The following is a 14,598-nucleotide window of genomic DNA, read 5'->3' on the forward strand; positions in this document are numbered from 1 at the left end:
GTTGAACACATCGAATATAATTGGATACATGGAAAGTTTGCACATAAGTGCCACATATGTAGCCAAGCTACCATGTAACCCGCCCATAAGCGAACTCGGACTCAACTCAACGAGCTCGGGCGTTCGCATCCATAAGTGAACTCGGACTCAACTCAACGAGCTCGGATGCCTAGTTACATCTCACGAACTCGGACTCAACTCAACGAGTTCGAGGCGCTCGCATCCATAAGTGAACTCGGACTCAACTCAACGAGTTTGGATGCCCAAATATCCCATGACATGTCACTTGTATCCTAATCCATTCTTAAGGTTCAACGGGACATTTTCCCAATCATATGTCTCAACCATCTTCTATGGAATGTCGATGATACTCGGTAGTATTTCACATTTTCCAAGTATATCACATAATTTGACATATTATCAAACAATTGTCACAAGTATGATATTTCATAATAATTATCATATCATTTAAATAACATTAAAACATTTAAAACAATAACTATGTTACCAACATTTACATATGAACTTACCTCGTATGCAAAAATGGCTACTTTTACCATTTCGTCCACAACTTGGTATTTTCCCCATTTTAGCCCGAATTTCAGTTTTCCTTGCTCTATCATTTAAAATATAGTCTAATTAGGACTCACATTATTCAAATTGACCCAAAATCATATTTTGGAAAAATTATAATTTTGCCCCTAAACTTTTGCATATTTACACTTTTGCCCCAAAACTCGTAAATTAAACTTCAGCCTATTTTCTTATGTTTTATGACATGCTGATCATTTTTTCCCTTCTATGGCAACATCAAATTCTCACTCTAACATGTACTTATGACTATTAGGTATTTTTACCGATTAAGCCATTTTGCTCGTTTTCACTTAAAATCGAGTAGCACAAGTTGTCTAACATAATTTAAAACCTCATATTCTATCATAAAACACCAAAATACACAAATTTCACCTATGGGTATTTTTCCAAATATAAACCCTAGGTTAAATTATTGCTAGCATAACCCAAATCGAGCTAGGGACTCCAAAACGTAAAATCATTAAAAATGAGGCTAGAACGGACTTACAATCGAGCTTGGAAGCTTGAAAACCCTATCCATGGTTTCTCCTTGCTATATTCGGCCATGGGGTTGAAGATGAGAAAATTGGCTTTTAATTTTGTATTTTAATTCATTTTATCCTAAATGACCAAAATGCCCTTACTACTAAACTTTCCAAAAATTCCATCCATGTCCAATTTTTGTCCATAGACTTAGAAATTGGTAAAATTCTATTTAAGACCTCCTAATTAATATTTCAAAACAATTTCATACTAGAAACTTCTAGAATGCAAGTTTTGCAAATTATTCGATTTAGTCCCTAATTTCAATTTAAGCACTTTATGCATAAAATTTCTTCACGAAATTTTCACACAATCATGCAATCATATCATAGACCTTAAAATAATCATAAAATAATTATTTCTATCTCGGATTTTGTGGTCATAAACCACTATTCCGACTAGGCCCAAAATTAGGATATTACATGGTCTTACACTAGCTCTCATATCAATGCCGATCTCATGTTCCAAACATGGTCTTACACTGGCTCATATAACCCTAGTATCACGGCATGGATATCCGATCGATTCTTACGGTTCAATCGAGAGTTTTACCACATCAAATCTCGTCATGCATATTCATAACAAAATCGAACATTTCATACAATATCAATTATTTAATACATAATAACAATAGAATTGTGATATTTACGTGCAACTTACCTCAGTATTCAAAATATAGGCGACTAGTTTGATTTAGTCCACTAGCTTGGTTTTCCCCTGGTCTAAGTCCGGATTCCGTATTTCTTTATCTATAATGACAAAATTTATTTATTTAATCATCACATTAATCAAGACATTCCAAAATTCTTACTTTGGAAAAATGACCATTTTGCCCTTAGACTTTCACAAAATTACAATTTTTTCCCTAGGCTCGTAAAATAATTTTCATCGAATTTCCACATTAACCAAGCCTAGTCAAAACTACCTTAAGCTATAGCATCTCATAATTTCAATTATTTCACACATTTGCAACTTATTTTATAAACTTCACAAAATGATCATTTTAGGTGTTTTCATGAAAACCACTTCACAAAAGTTGTTTATTTAACAACCATGATTCATTTTCTTCTGTAAAAATTCAACAAACAACATGAATACTCTCATGGTAAAACGCTAGACTTTCAACCATTTTGCAAAATAGTCCCCTCATTAGCTAGATTAAGCTATAAGGGTTCCAAAAACACAAAAATCAACAAAAATGACCATCAAAATAACTTACTTACAAGGGATAGAAATTGCTGAAATTTTGAGCTCTCAAAACCCCCTTTTTTGCTGAAATTTTCGATGGTCAAAAGAAGGAATAAAAAAGATGATTGCTAGCCTTTAAGTTTATTATTTTATTATCAATTAAGTCACCTTGCATGAATTAAGGCTTCATGTCCAGCCACTAACATTTTATTGGTCTATTTACTCAATAATGACCTCTACTTTAATGTTCCAAAGCTATTTGACACCTTTAGCTAGTAAAACAAATCTTTCGCACTTTATGCGATTTAGTCATTTTTCAAAATTAAGCATGCAATCACTAAAATTAATTCACCAAAAATTTCAAACACTGATATAATCATGCTATAACACATAAAATAATATAAAAATAATTTTTCTAACCTCGAATTTGTGGTTCCAAAACCACTGTTCCGACTAGGCCCAAAATTGGGCTGTTACAACTCGCCTAATCAGCATCAGAAGAACTAATAAGCATGACATCTGATGGTCGAAACACTAAGCTATAATCTATTATGCCTTGAATGTACCGAAGAATTTGTTTCACTATTGTCTAGTAAGTGTCATATAGGGCTTGCATGTATTGGCTGACCTTATTGATATCAAACGAAATATCAGGATGAGTTAGACACAGATACTTTAAACTACTAACAACTTGTCGATACAAGGTTCCATTTGCAAAAGGAAAACCAACCAAGGAAGTGAGAGTCGGAGAGCTAACCATTGGAGTACTCACTGGTTTGGCACTCACCATCTGAGCACGCTCAAGCACGCATACTTTTGTTGAGACATATGTAGACAGTCATTATAACGAACTACCTCAAGTCTAAGAAAATAATTCTGCTCCCCCAAGTCTTTCAAGGCAAACTATTTATAAAGACCTCTAATAACATCATCAAGCTCAGAACAAGAATCATCAGTTATAATTATATCATCCATAGACACAAGAATGAGTACAGTACGCGACGAAGGATGTTTAAAAAATAGAGAAGAGTCAACCTTTGAAATTTGCAATTGCATACTTTGAATAAGGAACCCTCGAAGCTTTTCAAACCAAGCCGCAGAGCCTGTTGAAGGCCATATATGGCCTTGTTGAGCTAACACACCAAAGGAATGCCATTACTGCTACATATCTCAAATCCTGATAACTGTTTCATATAAATGTCTTTAGCCAAATCACTCTTCAAAAAGGCATTAGTGATATCAACTTGACACAACCTCCATTTGCGTAACACTACTAAAGCCAAAATAATACAAACTGTGTTGACCTTCACAACTAGACTGAATGTCTCATGATAATCCAACCCCAACGTTTGTGAAAACCCTTGCACAACAGGTTGAACTTTGTTACAAGCAATACTTCCATCTGTATCTTTCTTGACTTTGAACAGCCATTTATAGCTTACAAGAACTCTATCAACTAGTTCTAGCACTAACTCCCACGTATTATTTTTTATCAATGCTTTTAACACATCATGAACTGCCACTTGCCATGAAGGAACGGTCATGGCTTCATGAATATCAGTAGGTGTTACCTCGCTGATAGCAGTAGTATACGCCTTTGGCTTGTATGTACCAACCTTACTTTGTGTCATCATTGGATGAGTATTAGCATTAATACTAACATGTTGCATAGTAACTAAAGGAGAAACCTATTCCTCAAGACCCTCTTGTGCACTTGCTAACTCATTTTGATCCATAGTTGGACTTGTTACTTGCTGAAGAGTGTCTACAACATCAGTAAGTTGTGTCATTGAAATCCTTGGAGACGAAACACGAACTTTACCAGCCAAAAGAAGAAAAATCAGCAATGTAATGCCATAGCTCGAAGAACTTACTGATGTAAAATGAAAGTAGTAGAAGCCTTGGAATAAGGAAAATGACTCTTATTAAACTGTACATGCCTAGAGATATACACCCGACCAATTCGATCTAAACACTTATACCCCATGTGATCAAGAGCATAACCTAAAAAAGTACACGATGTAGATCGAAACTAAAATTTGTGCTGATTATATGGTCGCACCAACAGATAACAAAGGCACCCAAAGACTCTAAGTTGCCGATACTCCGGTCACCGACTAAAAAGCTTCTCAACCGGAGAGATTCCATACAACACTTTTGTTGGCAGTCTGTTGATGAGATAAACTACTAAATGAAATGCATCCTTCAAAAATTAAAGTGGCAATGAAGCTTGTGCCAACAACACCAAACTAGTTTCCACAATTTGTCGATGTCACTGTTCCACTAACCTGTTCTATTCAAAAGTGTGACGGCAAGATAATCAATGAGCTATACTAAATTGCTAAAGATACAACTTGAAGCTTTAAAACTCCTCACCATCATCAGTTTAAAGTTGCTTAAATGACACTCCTAATTGTAACTCAGCATACGCTTTGAATGCCATATATGCTTGCAACGCATCTGACTTCTTCTGGAAAAAATAAATCCATACATGACTGGAATAAGAATCCACAAATGATACATAATATTGATGACCAGAAGAATAACATGGGGCTAGTCCGCATAAGTCAGCAACCACAAGATCCAAAGGAGCAGAATAAATAGTAGAGATAGATGAAAACGACAATTTACGACTCTTACAAAGAGCACATGCTTGACAAAAAAATAGACTTTATTATGAGGAATATGAATATTACAACCATGAAGAACTGGATTTACAACTGAAAAATATAGATTCCCTAATCATCGATGCCACTGATCAAATGACATGACTGTTGATATTTGAGTGGAGACGATAGAATTGAAGACTTATGTAGAAATAAATAGTATACTTTAAGGTGTGGATGATGCTTTCCAAAGAGTCCCCACACAAAGTTGCTAGAAGGTTAAGACAAAGGTCCTCCCAGGATACAACGAAGTTTTGAATTTCCTTTAATTAGCAAAATCAAGGAATTCCCCAACTCTTACTCTAGTTTCTGAAAATAAGATTGATTGTAATTGTATATTTTGTAGATTGATTGTAATTGTACATTTTATGAGCACCATAATGCCTCTATTTATATGCACTCAACGAATACAATTTTGAAGAGCCACAACCCTTCATATTGGACATACTTCTTAAGAGAAAATTGTCCAATGGAAATGTATCCATTGGATGATAAATCATCAATTTTAATTTGAATAGTGCTTATGAATAATTAAACTTGTAATATGACAAATCATCACTTTTAATTTGAATAGTGCTCATGAATAATTAATTTGCAATCTATAATTTCCAACAATTCCCCACTGGATTGCTAATTCCAAAAAATAAGTACACAACGATTATGTATAAAGAAAGTGTTCGTAGATTGAACCTTCCTTTAGTGCAAACTCTCAAAGTATCAAAAAGTGAATGGTGGCTAGTTGCTTGAACCATCACTCTTAAAGTCAATACCGAAAAAATTTCACACATAATCATAAAGTATTAGAGTAAGAGTTTAATTTACTTTAGCACCGTTATGGCCATATGCTCATCTCGTTTCAAAAATTGTACGAGAGAAAACCATAAAGAAAATCTTATTGAAGCGGCCCCACTTCATGTCCATATAGGTGGATTTCATGACAATTAATGTCCATCCATTAAGAGTAAAACTCATCCTCTTAAAATATAAACATTAAGTCCTGATCTTCAGTGTACGTTGTCATTCGATAACTTGTTATTACCCTTTGAACCTTGAAACTAACTTTTGGCTAGAACAAGGTAGGGTTTCCATTATCAATGACGTGATTAGAATGATTTTAATCCCATCTTAGTGGTCGTAATCTTAACCAAATTCCTTGACAAACCTTTTGTCAATGGATCTGCCAAATTTTCAATTGACTTAACATAGGTAACAATTATCACACCATCACTAATCAATTATCTTACATACTCATGTCTCAAACTTATATGTCTACACTTTCCATTGTGCACCTTATTATATGCTCGAGACATGGTAGATTTACTATCATAATATACAGAAAAGGCGAACCTACATTGTGGCCACAACTTTATATTTAGCAAGCGATCTCTTAGCCATTAGCCATTCTGCTTCCTTACCAGTAACCGCTAGGCTATAAATTCGGCCTCCATAGTTGAATGTGAGATGCAATTTTGTTTCTTGGAGGCCCAATTAATACTCCACCTTTAATTGTAAAAATCCATCCCGATGTGGACTTATTGTCACTTAGACTTGTAATCCAACTTGCATTCGAGTAACCTTCTAGTACTGTGGGATAATCACTATAGAACAATCCCAAATTTTTTGTTTTATTAAGATAGCAAAAAATCCTACAAATGCCTTTCCAATGATCGGTACTAAGACAATTTGTAAATCTTGCCAATTTCCACATAACAAATGTGATATCAGGTCTAGTACAATGCATTACATGCATGTAACACTCCTTACCCGTATTCAATGTTGGAACAGGATCCGAGGCGTTACTGGACTTACCATAAACAATCATACAATTCCGAGCCATACATTTGTGTCCAAATTAAAACCATTTGCAATTAATCATAAAGTCCCTAATACAAGCCTACGAGGCCCTAAACATGCTTTGGGAGTGGTCCAGGACTAAACCGAGAACTTTAGAAATTTTTACAAAACCTAGAAAACTTTTGCACTAAACAAGGGTCACACACCCGTGTGGATATGGGACACGGCTGTGTGGTCACACACGCTTGTGTCCCGACCCTGTGTAACTATCTAACTTGTAACTCATGAACAAATTGGGATCACACGGCCAAGTCACAAGCCCATGTGCTAGACCGTGTAGAAAATTAATTTTCATAAAATAGGTGTAGACTTCACACGACCAGGGTACATGCCCGTGTTTGAGGCCGTGCCGTCCACACGGCTAAGACACACACTCGTGTCTCTGCTGGTGTGCTCAATTCTGAGAATTCTATTTCTCAAAATTAAGGTGCAAGGGACACACAACCAAAACACATGCCCATAGGGCAGGCCGTGTGCCACACATGGCCTAGACAGACGCCCATGTGCCTACTCGTGTGGACAAAATAAAGGCTATCTACCAAGCCATTTGTCACCTTCATTTTCACCTACACATACACAAGATCAATGGCATAATCCATGACATGTTTAAGCAATCAAAACATCCAAAATCAAGGCTAAATCATATCATTCATTACCAACACTTAACATATTTACTATAGCATAATTTACCAAATCAATTTCATACCAAACTCACATTTACAAGTATCAACATGAATACTTTCATCATGCATAATTCTACTTAGGTTTCCTAGCACACCCAAGAACCCATCTCATCCAATTCACAACAAGTTATTTAATCATAATGAACATATAGCAACCCATTACAAATCACAAAAACAAGAAGGCATTAACACATATACTTATATAAATGGGCTTACAACCATTTTAGCCAAAATAAGCCAATTACATGACTAAATACCAAATCACCTTGAACAAATATAAGCCAATACATTTGGCCAAATCAAATGACACATATAACAAAATGACCAAGTCCCTATACATGTCATACTTTCAAAACACTAAGATCATCAATACCCAAAAATAAGAGTTTGATAGTGTGATTCGAATCTCCGACGATCTCTGATCCGAGTTAGCTTGGCAACATTATAAAACATGAAAAAATAAACGGAGTAAGCTATATAGCTTAGTAAGCTCGTATGCAAGAAATAAGCAACCTTACCATGCATATAACATTGAAATATTATAACATAATTAAATGTAAATTTACCATAGTCTCATGATCATTACTCATTCCACCACAAAACTTACCTCATTTTCATTGTTTCAAGCATTTAATAAACATGGGCTTTATGTACATACCTGAACCATCTCGAAATGAATTTACACATATTCTCATCTTTGACATACCCGTAAACCACTCAGAATAATAATGTCGGATACTTGGGATTTTTGCGCACTAAGTGTCACATACATAGCCAATGCCATCTCAATCTCATATCACATAATCGCTCGCTCTCGAGCTATCGACGGGCTTGTTCACACAAGCTGTCAGTCAAGACGTAGCTACGCGGTGCTGCTCACACAAGCTGTCAAGTATCCGCAACATATGTTGGTATACTCAGCCACTGGTAGGACGTACAAGACTAGCACCCGGATCACATAATCACATAACACATAATGACCCTAGTGACATGCCACTTGTATTCTAATCTATTCCTAAGGTTCAACGAGACTTCTCACTTGCCGAATCGTTGTCGAACTTGTTCGTAGAATTATACTCATTCACATAATCAAACATAAAATTCATGAAATATTAAAGCATTTAAGTACCATTATTCTAAAGCTTATTTTTAACATACGAACTTACCTCGGTACAAAATGGCTAATAGTTCGATTTAGTCCACAACCTTGTTCTCTCCCCGGTCTAGGTCAAAAACTCTTCTTTCTTGATCTATAATATCAAATTTAACTCATTCAATCATCATATTATTCAATTTAATCCCAAAAACACCTTATGGAAAATTACATTTTTGCCCCTAACTTTTCAACTTTTTACATTTTAGTCCCTAGGCTCGTAAAATGATTCTCATTCAATTTCATCACACCCAAACCTAGTCAAACCTATTCCTTGCTCATAATAGTCCATATTTTTCATTTATTCACATTTTTACACATATTTTACAACTTTTACAAATAGGTCCCTATTTGACATTTTCATCAAAAATCACTTGGTAAATGTTGTTTATCTAATACCCAACATGCATTTTCTACCATTAAACATCAAAATACACAAATATTCAACATGGGTAAAATTTTAGACTTTGATTTTCTTTCAAATTAGTCCTTGAAATAGCTAGATTAGGTTGAGACAACTTTAAAAACATAAAAATCAATAAAAACAGGACAAAGACGGACTTATAATCGAGCTTGGAAGCTTGGTCAAAACCCTAACTATGGAGACTCTTCAATTTTCGGCTGAGGGGGCTAAATTGAAGAAGATGGACACTTTTATTTGATTTATTTCCTCTTTATTTACCAAATAACCAAAATGCCCTTAATGCTAAACTTCGAAATTTCACCTAACCATGTCCATTTTTGTCCAACTTAGAGTATACTGGTCTAATTACCATTTAAGGACCTCCAATTTAAAATTTCATAGCAATTAGACACCTCTAGCTTCTAGAACACATATTTTGCACCTATTGCAATTTAGTCTTATTAGTCAAATTGGACACTCTATCGATAAAATTTCTTAACGAAATTTTCACACAATTATTTTATTATACTGTAAGCCTTAAAGTAATAATAAAGCTAACATTTCTACTTCAAATTTGTAATGTTGAAACCATTATTCTGATTTGACCCAAAAATGGGCTGTTACAATGCATTAGACTTCTGATTGCACTGGCATACTCAAGTTGCGATATAGCCCTGCCATTATTCTCACTTAACTTGAAGTTCGAATCGTATGGAGTGTTTAAATCCTTGGTATTCAAGTGTTTAAACTTTTCCAATACTTTTTTGATGTAGTGAGATTGACTTAGTGTGAAGCCCTTTTCATGCTTTTTCACCTTTATATCTAGAATTGCATCTACCTCTTGAACATACCCTCGTTACAATATCTTTTTTCCTACATATATATCACCCTTAAGAAAGACAAACTTATCAGATTCCAAGATAATCTTGAACCCCTTGTTACATAGAATACTTGCGGACACTAAACTTTTTCTCACTGCGGAAACATGCAACTCATTAGTCAAAGTCAATTTCTTCCCAAATGTGAAGTTGAGTTCCACTGTCCCTTGACCGAGCACCTTAATCGATTGATAGTTTCCCATAAGCACTTCACAGTTTGCCACTAGTTCATAACTCTTGAATTGTTGTTAGCCATTACACACATGGATAGTATCTCTAGAGTTGAGCCACCAATTACAAGACTTGTCAATCATGGTTATGTTGGGTTCAAAAATCATACCAATCTCCAAATTTTTTATTCCTTTCGTAACCATGGCCATTAAATCCATGCCTTCAACCAGATTGGCTTTCGAAGTTGTGGCATCTTGCTTCTTTTTTAGAAGTCCGCAATCCTTAATATAGTGTCTTTTCTTATTGCAATTATAACAATTGCGAGTTTTTTTGTTCTTTTCTTGCATGTCCTTGGTCTCAGATGTGGCCTTTCGCTTACCATTTCGAGAGTTCTTTGACTCACTCACATGGTTCACTTTAAAACTTTGGGGAAGATACACCACATCATGCTTCCGAGTTTCCTCTTCAATATGCAAATGCCTAAGTATTTTCTCCATAGTGAAGTCCTCTGCCATATGCAAAATTTTCTTTCGATAATTGTTCCAAGACAAGGGCAACTTCAAGATGATAGCCCAACTTGCAACAATTCCGGAATAGCAACTTTCAAGTCACGAAGCCTGCTTACAAGGACTTGTAATTCATAGACTTGATCTATGATCGGGATACTATCGAGTATTTTGAATTTGAAATACTTCATCATTAAAATTTATCAGTACCTTGTCGTTTGGTATTGTGTTTCTTTTCAAGAGCTTTCTGTATTTCCACCAATGATTGCATTGACATGTAAAGATCATACAATCAATCAGACAAGGTGTTGAGGATGTGTCCTCGACATGTGAAATTGTCTTCTTCACACTTCTTCTTAAGTTCAGCCACTTTCGCAATTTCCTCAAAATTTGTATCGGTGGCGAGATCCTACACGGGTTATAGGTTTAGATCCAGAACGTACGCCACATTTAAGACAGTAAGAAGGATCAGCATCTTGCCATTCCAACGATTGAAGTTTGAACTATCAAATCGTTCAAGTTTTACAAATTCTTTATTCATCACTTTGAATGTGGTGTTAGCCTCCATCGCCATCTCCAAAAATAGTTCTCTTTGATTATTGGATATTTGAGTGGAGACGATAGAATCAGAGACTTATATGGAAATAAATAGTACACTTCAAGGCACGAATGATGCTTTCCAAAGATAACTATTTTCCCCCCTACAAAGTTGCTAGAGGGTTAAGAAAAAGGTCCTCTCGGGATACAACGAAGTTTTGAATTTCCTTTAATTAGCAAAATCGAGGAATTCTCTAACTCTTACTCTAGTTTCTAAAAATAAGATTGATTGTAATTGTATATTTTGTGAGCACCATAATGACTCTATTTATATGTACTCAATGAAATTAATCTTGAAGAGCCACAACCCTTCATATTGGACATACTTCTTAAGAGAAACATGTCCCATGGAAACGTGTCCATTGGATGATAAATCATCACTTTTAATTTGAATAGTACTTATGAATAATTAAATTTGTAAGATGATAAATCATCACTTTTAATTTGAATAGTGCTCATGAATAATTAATTTGCAAGCTATAATTTCCAACAATGACACGTACAGAAGACAGTAAATGACGACACATCAACTACACATAGAGCAACAACAGTAGAAGCAACAGACAATGCACTTGTCGAAGCGAAGTAAAAAACAAACAGATACAACCCATATTTCTCAACGTCTTGGACACCACTTGATAAGTCCTCATGTCCTTGACAAAACATCAATCCAAATAAAATTAGAAAAAAATACACAATTATCTTTCACAAACTTTGACACTGGCAAAAGGTTTTTATGTATAGCAGGAACATAAAGAAGATCTTTAAGCTGCAGAGGATTAGAACTGGTAAAAAGACAACCATTACCTATAATCACTTTACCTGACCTACGGTACAGGCGGGATTCTTTGAACTGAGCCGCATCATTAGTCATATAAGCCATAACCCACTGTCAAGATACCAAGTAGCACCACCCACCACAGATGGCATAGCAGTCTGCACAGACATGGATCTAGCCGAACCAGTAGCCTAAAAATAATTAGAGAAGACACCATCAGATCTACGCGAAGAGTGATTAGGGCACGAAGAATCTGAAAGGCATGAATAATTGAGGTAGCCTGAATTAACACTAAGAAAATGAGTCCTAGCCTAAAAATTACAATTTGACTGATGAAATCTAGATCATGTATGACTATCCAGATGAGCATAACACATATATGCTTGATCAAGCTTGCGACCCGCATTAACAACTGCCCATTAATTTAAGAATTCAACCACCTGACACTTGAAGTTGAACTTGCATCTAAATCTTTATTAGAAGTACCGTCATATTTGTAATAACACCGACGAGCACTATACCCAATTTTTTCACAAATCTGACATTGCAGTCGAGATTCACCACTAAACCAACCGCATCCACGGCCACAAAATGACCCAGTTATTTGACAAGAAGAAGACGCTTGAGACGAGGATTGGCTAGAATACGTTGAAAAAGCAGTTGAATTAGCCTTATTAGCATCCACAAAATTAGTCCAGAGTGAGACTCAAGACAAATGTGCTTACTATCGGGCTTCAGCATCAAGCAAGGCACTTGTAATATTATGCAGATTAAACGGTACTCGACTTGTTGTAATAATTGACACAACATGAACGAACTCTGGTGCAATTCCATTGAGTATGGCCGATTTTTATTTTTCTAAAAACACATGATGCCCACATCTAGCCAAAAAATCACACAGATGTTTAATCCCAGCAATGTAACAGCCCAGTTTTAGCTAAATTGAAACAGTGGTTTCGAAACCACAAATCTGATGTTGGAAAATTATTTTAATATTATTTTCGATATTTACAACACGTTATTTGATATGTGTGAAAATTTGTTAAGCTAATTTTATCGATTGGTTGGTTAATTTGTGAAAAAGGATTAAATCGTATAAAATGCAAAAGTTGCATTCTACCTGTTAAAGGTATCTATTAGCTATAAAACCTTAAATTTAAGGTCCTTAAGTGATAATTTACCCAATAGAGAGTTAATGGATGATAATGGTTTGGCATGTAGTGAAATAATTAATATTCATTAAGGTTAATTTGGTAAATTGGTAATTAATGATAATTATAATAGAACAAACTATGTATCATCTTTATTTTTATCTATTGTAATCGAAAATTAGGTCTTAGGAATCCATTTTTGATGCTCAAGCTTTCGGCAAGCTCATCCTTGTCTAATTGGTATGTATTTTGTCTTGTTTTTATTGATTTCTACGTTTTTGAGATCGTTGCAACTAGGTCTAGCTAGCTTAGGGACTATTTTGAAAAATTATTAAATATTTTGAGAGTTTCCATGGTTGAATATATGTGTTCTTTGATGTAATGTTGAAATATGAAATTTTGATGATAGATTTTCATGTTTTGTAAAGTGATTTTTGATGAAAATGCATAATAGGGATTAAATTGTGAAATGTACAAATTGTGTGGTTGAAATGTGAAATAAATAAAATTTTTGGGCTGCTAGGGACCTATAAATAATTCGGCCAAGCTTGGGTTTATTAAAATCATGTGAATTTTGTGTTTTGTGAAATAAGGATTAAATTGTTAAAAGTGTGAAAGTTTAGGGGCTAATGTACAAATAGGCCTAAATGTATGTTTTGGACTAAATTGAATGAATGGTTGATTAAATAAGTTAATTTTCATTATTTATAGATCAAGAAAAGAGGAATTCAGACTTAGATCGGGGAAAAAGTAAAGTAATTGAATAGTCGGTCCGTTCCGTTATTTCCGTATACGAGGTAAGTTCGTATAATTGAACTTAAATGTGTATCTATTTATTTGATGGATGAAATAGAGATAGTATTTATTATAATAGATAAATGTGGAGATATTAAATTTATTGTACGGTTAAAGTAAACGAGATGTTGTATAAGACCATAGCTGGGCTATGAAAAATCGGATAATAAGACCATAACCAGGTTATGGCATGTGAATGCAAAATCATGGCAGGGCCTTGGTAATGTATGTGTAAGACCATAGTTGGACTATGGCATCGGAAAATCGAAGTATTTGTATCGTAAGCATTTATTATTCGGAGTGATTTAATAAGAGAATTGTTGAGAAATAGAAAAGTATCGGTACATGTATGTATGGAAAACTAATTCAAGTAACGAGTTAGAAGAAGTTGAGAACTTATGAGTTATGATATGGATAAACTTTATGCTAGTTCATTGTTTGATGCGTTAAATGTTAATTATTGTATCCATTTTGAAATGTTAATGAATATTGTGATTATTTCATATTTACACACGAACTTACTAATCTTTATAACTTACTTTGTTTAATTTTCGATGTTTTATAGTTTTGCGAAGCTAGCTCGGATCCGTGGATCATCAGAGACTTCCTCGCACTATCGAACATCTATTTGGTACTTTTGAGTTGTGTAAATATAGTAT

The sequence above is a fragment of the Gossypium arboreum genome, chromosome 7 (genome assembly GCF_025698485.1).
Source record: "Gossypium arboreum isolate Shixiya-1 chromosome 7, ASM2569848v2, whole genome shotgun sequence".
Lineage (NCBI taxonomy): Eukaryota > Viridiplantae > Streptophyta > Magnoliopsida > Malvales > Malvaceae > Gossypium > Gossypium arboreum.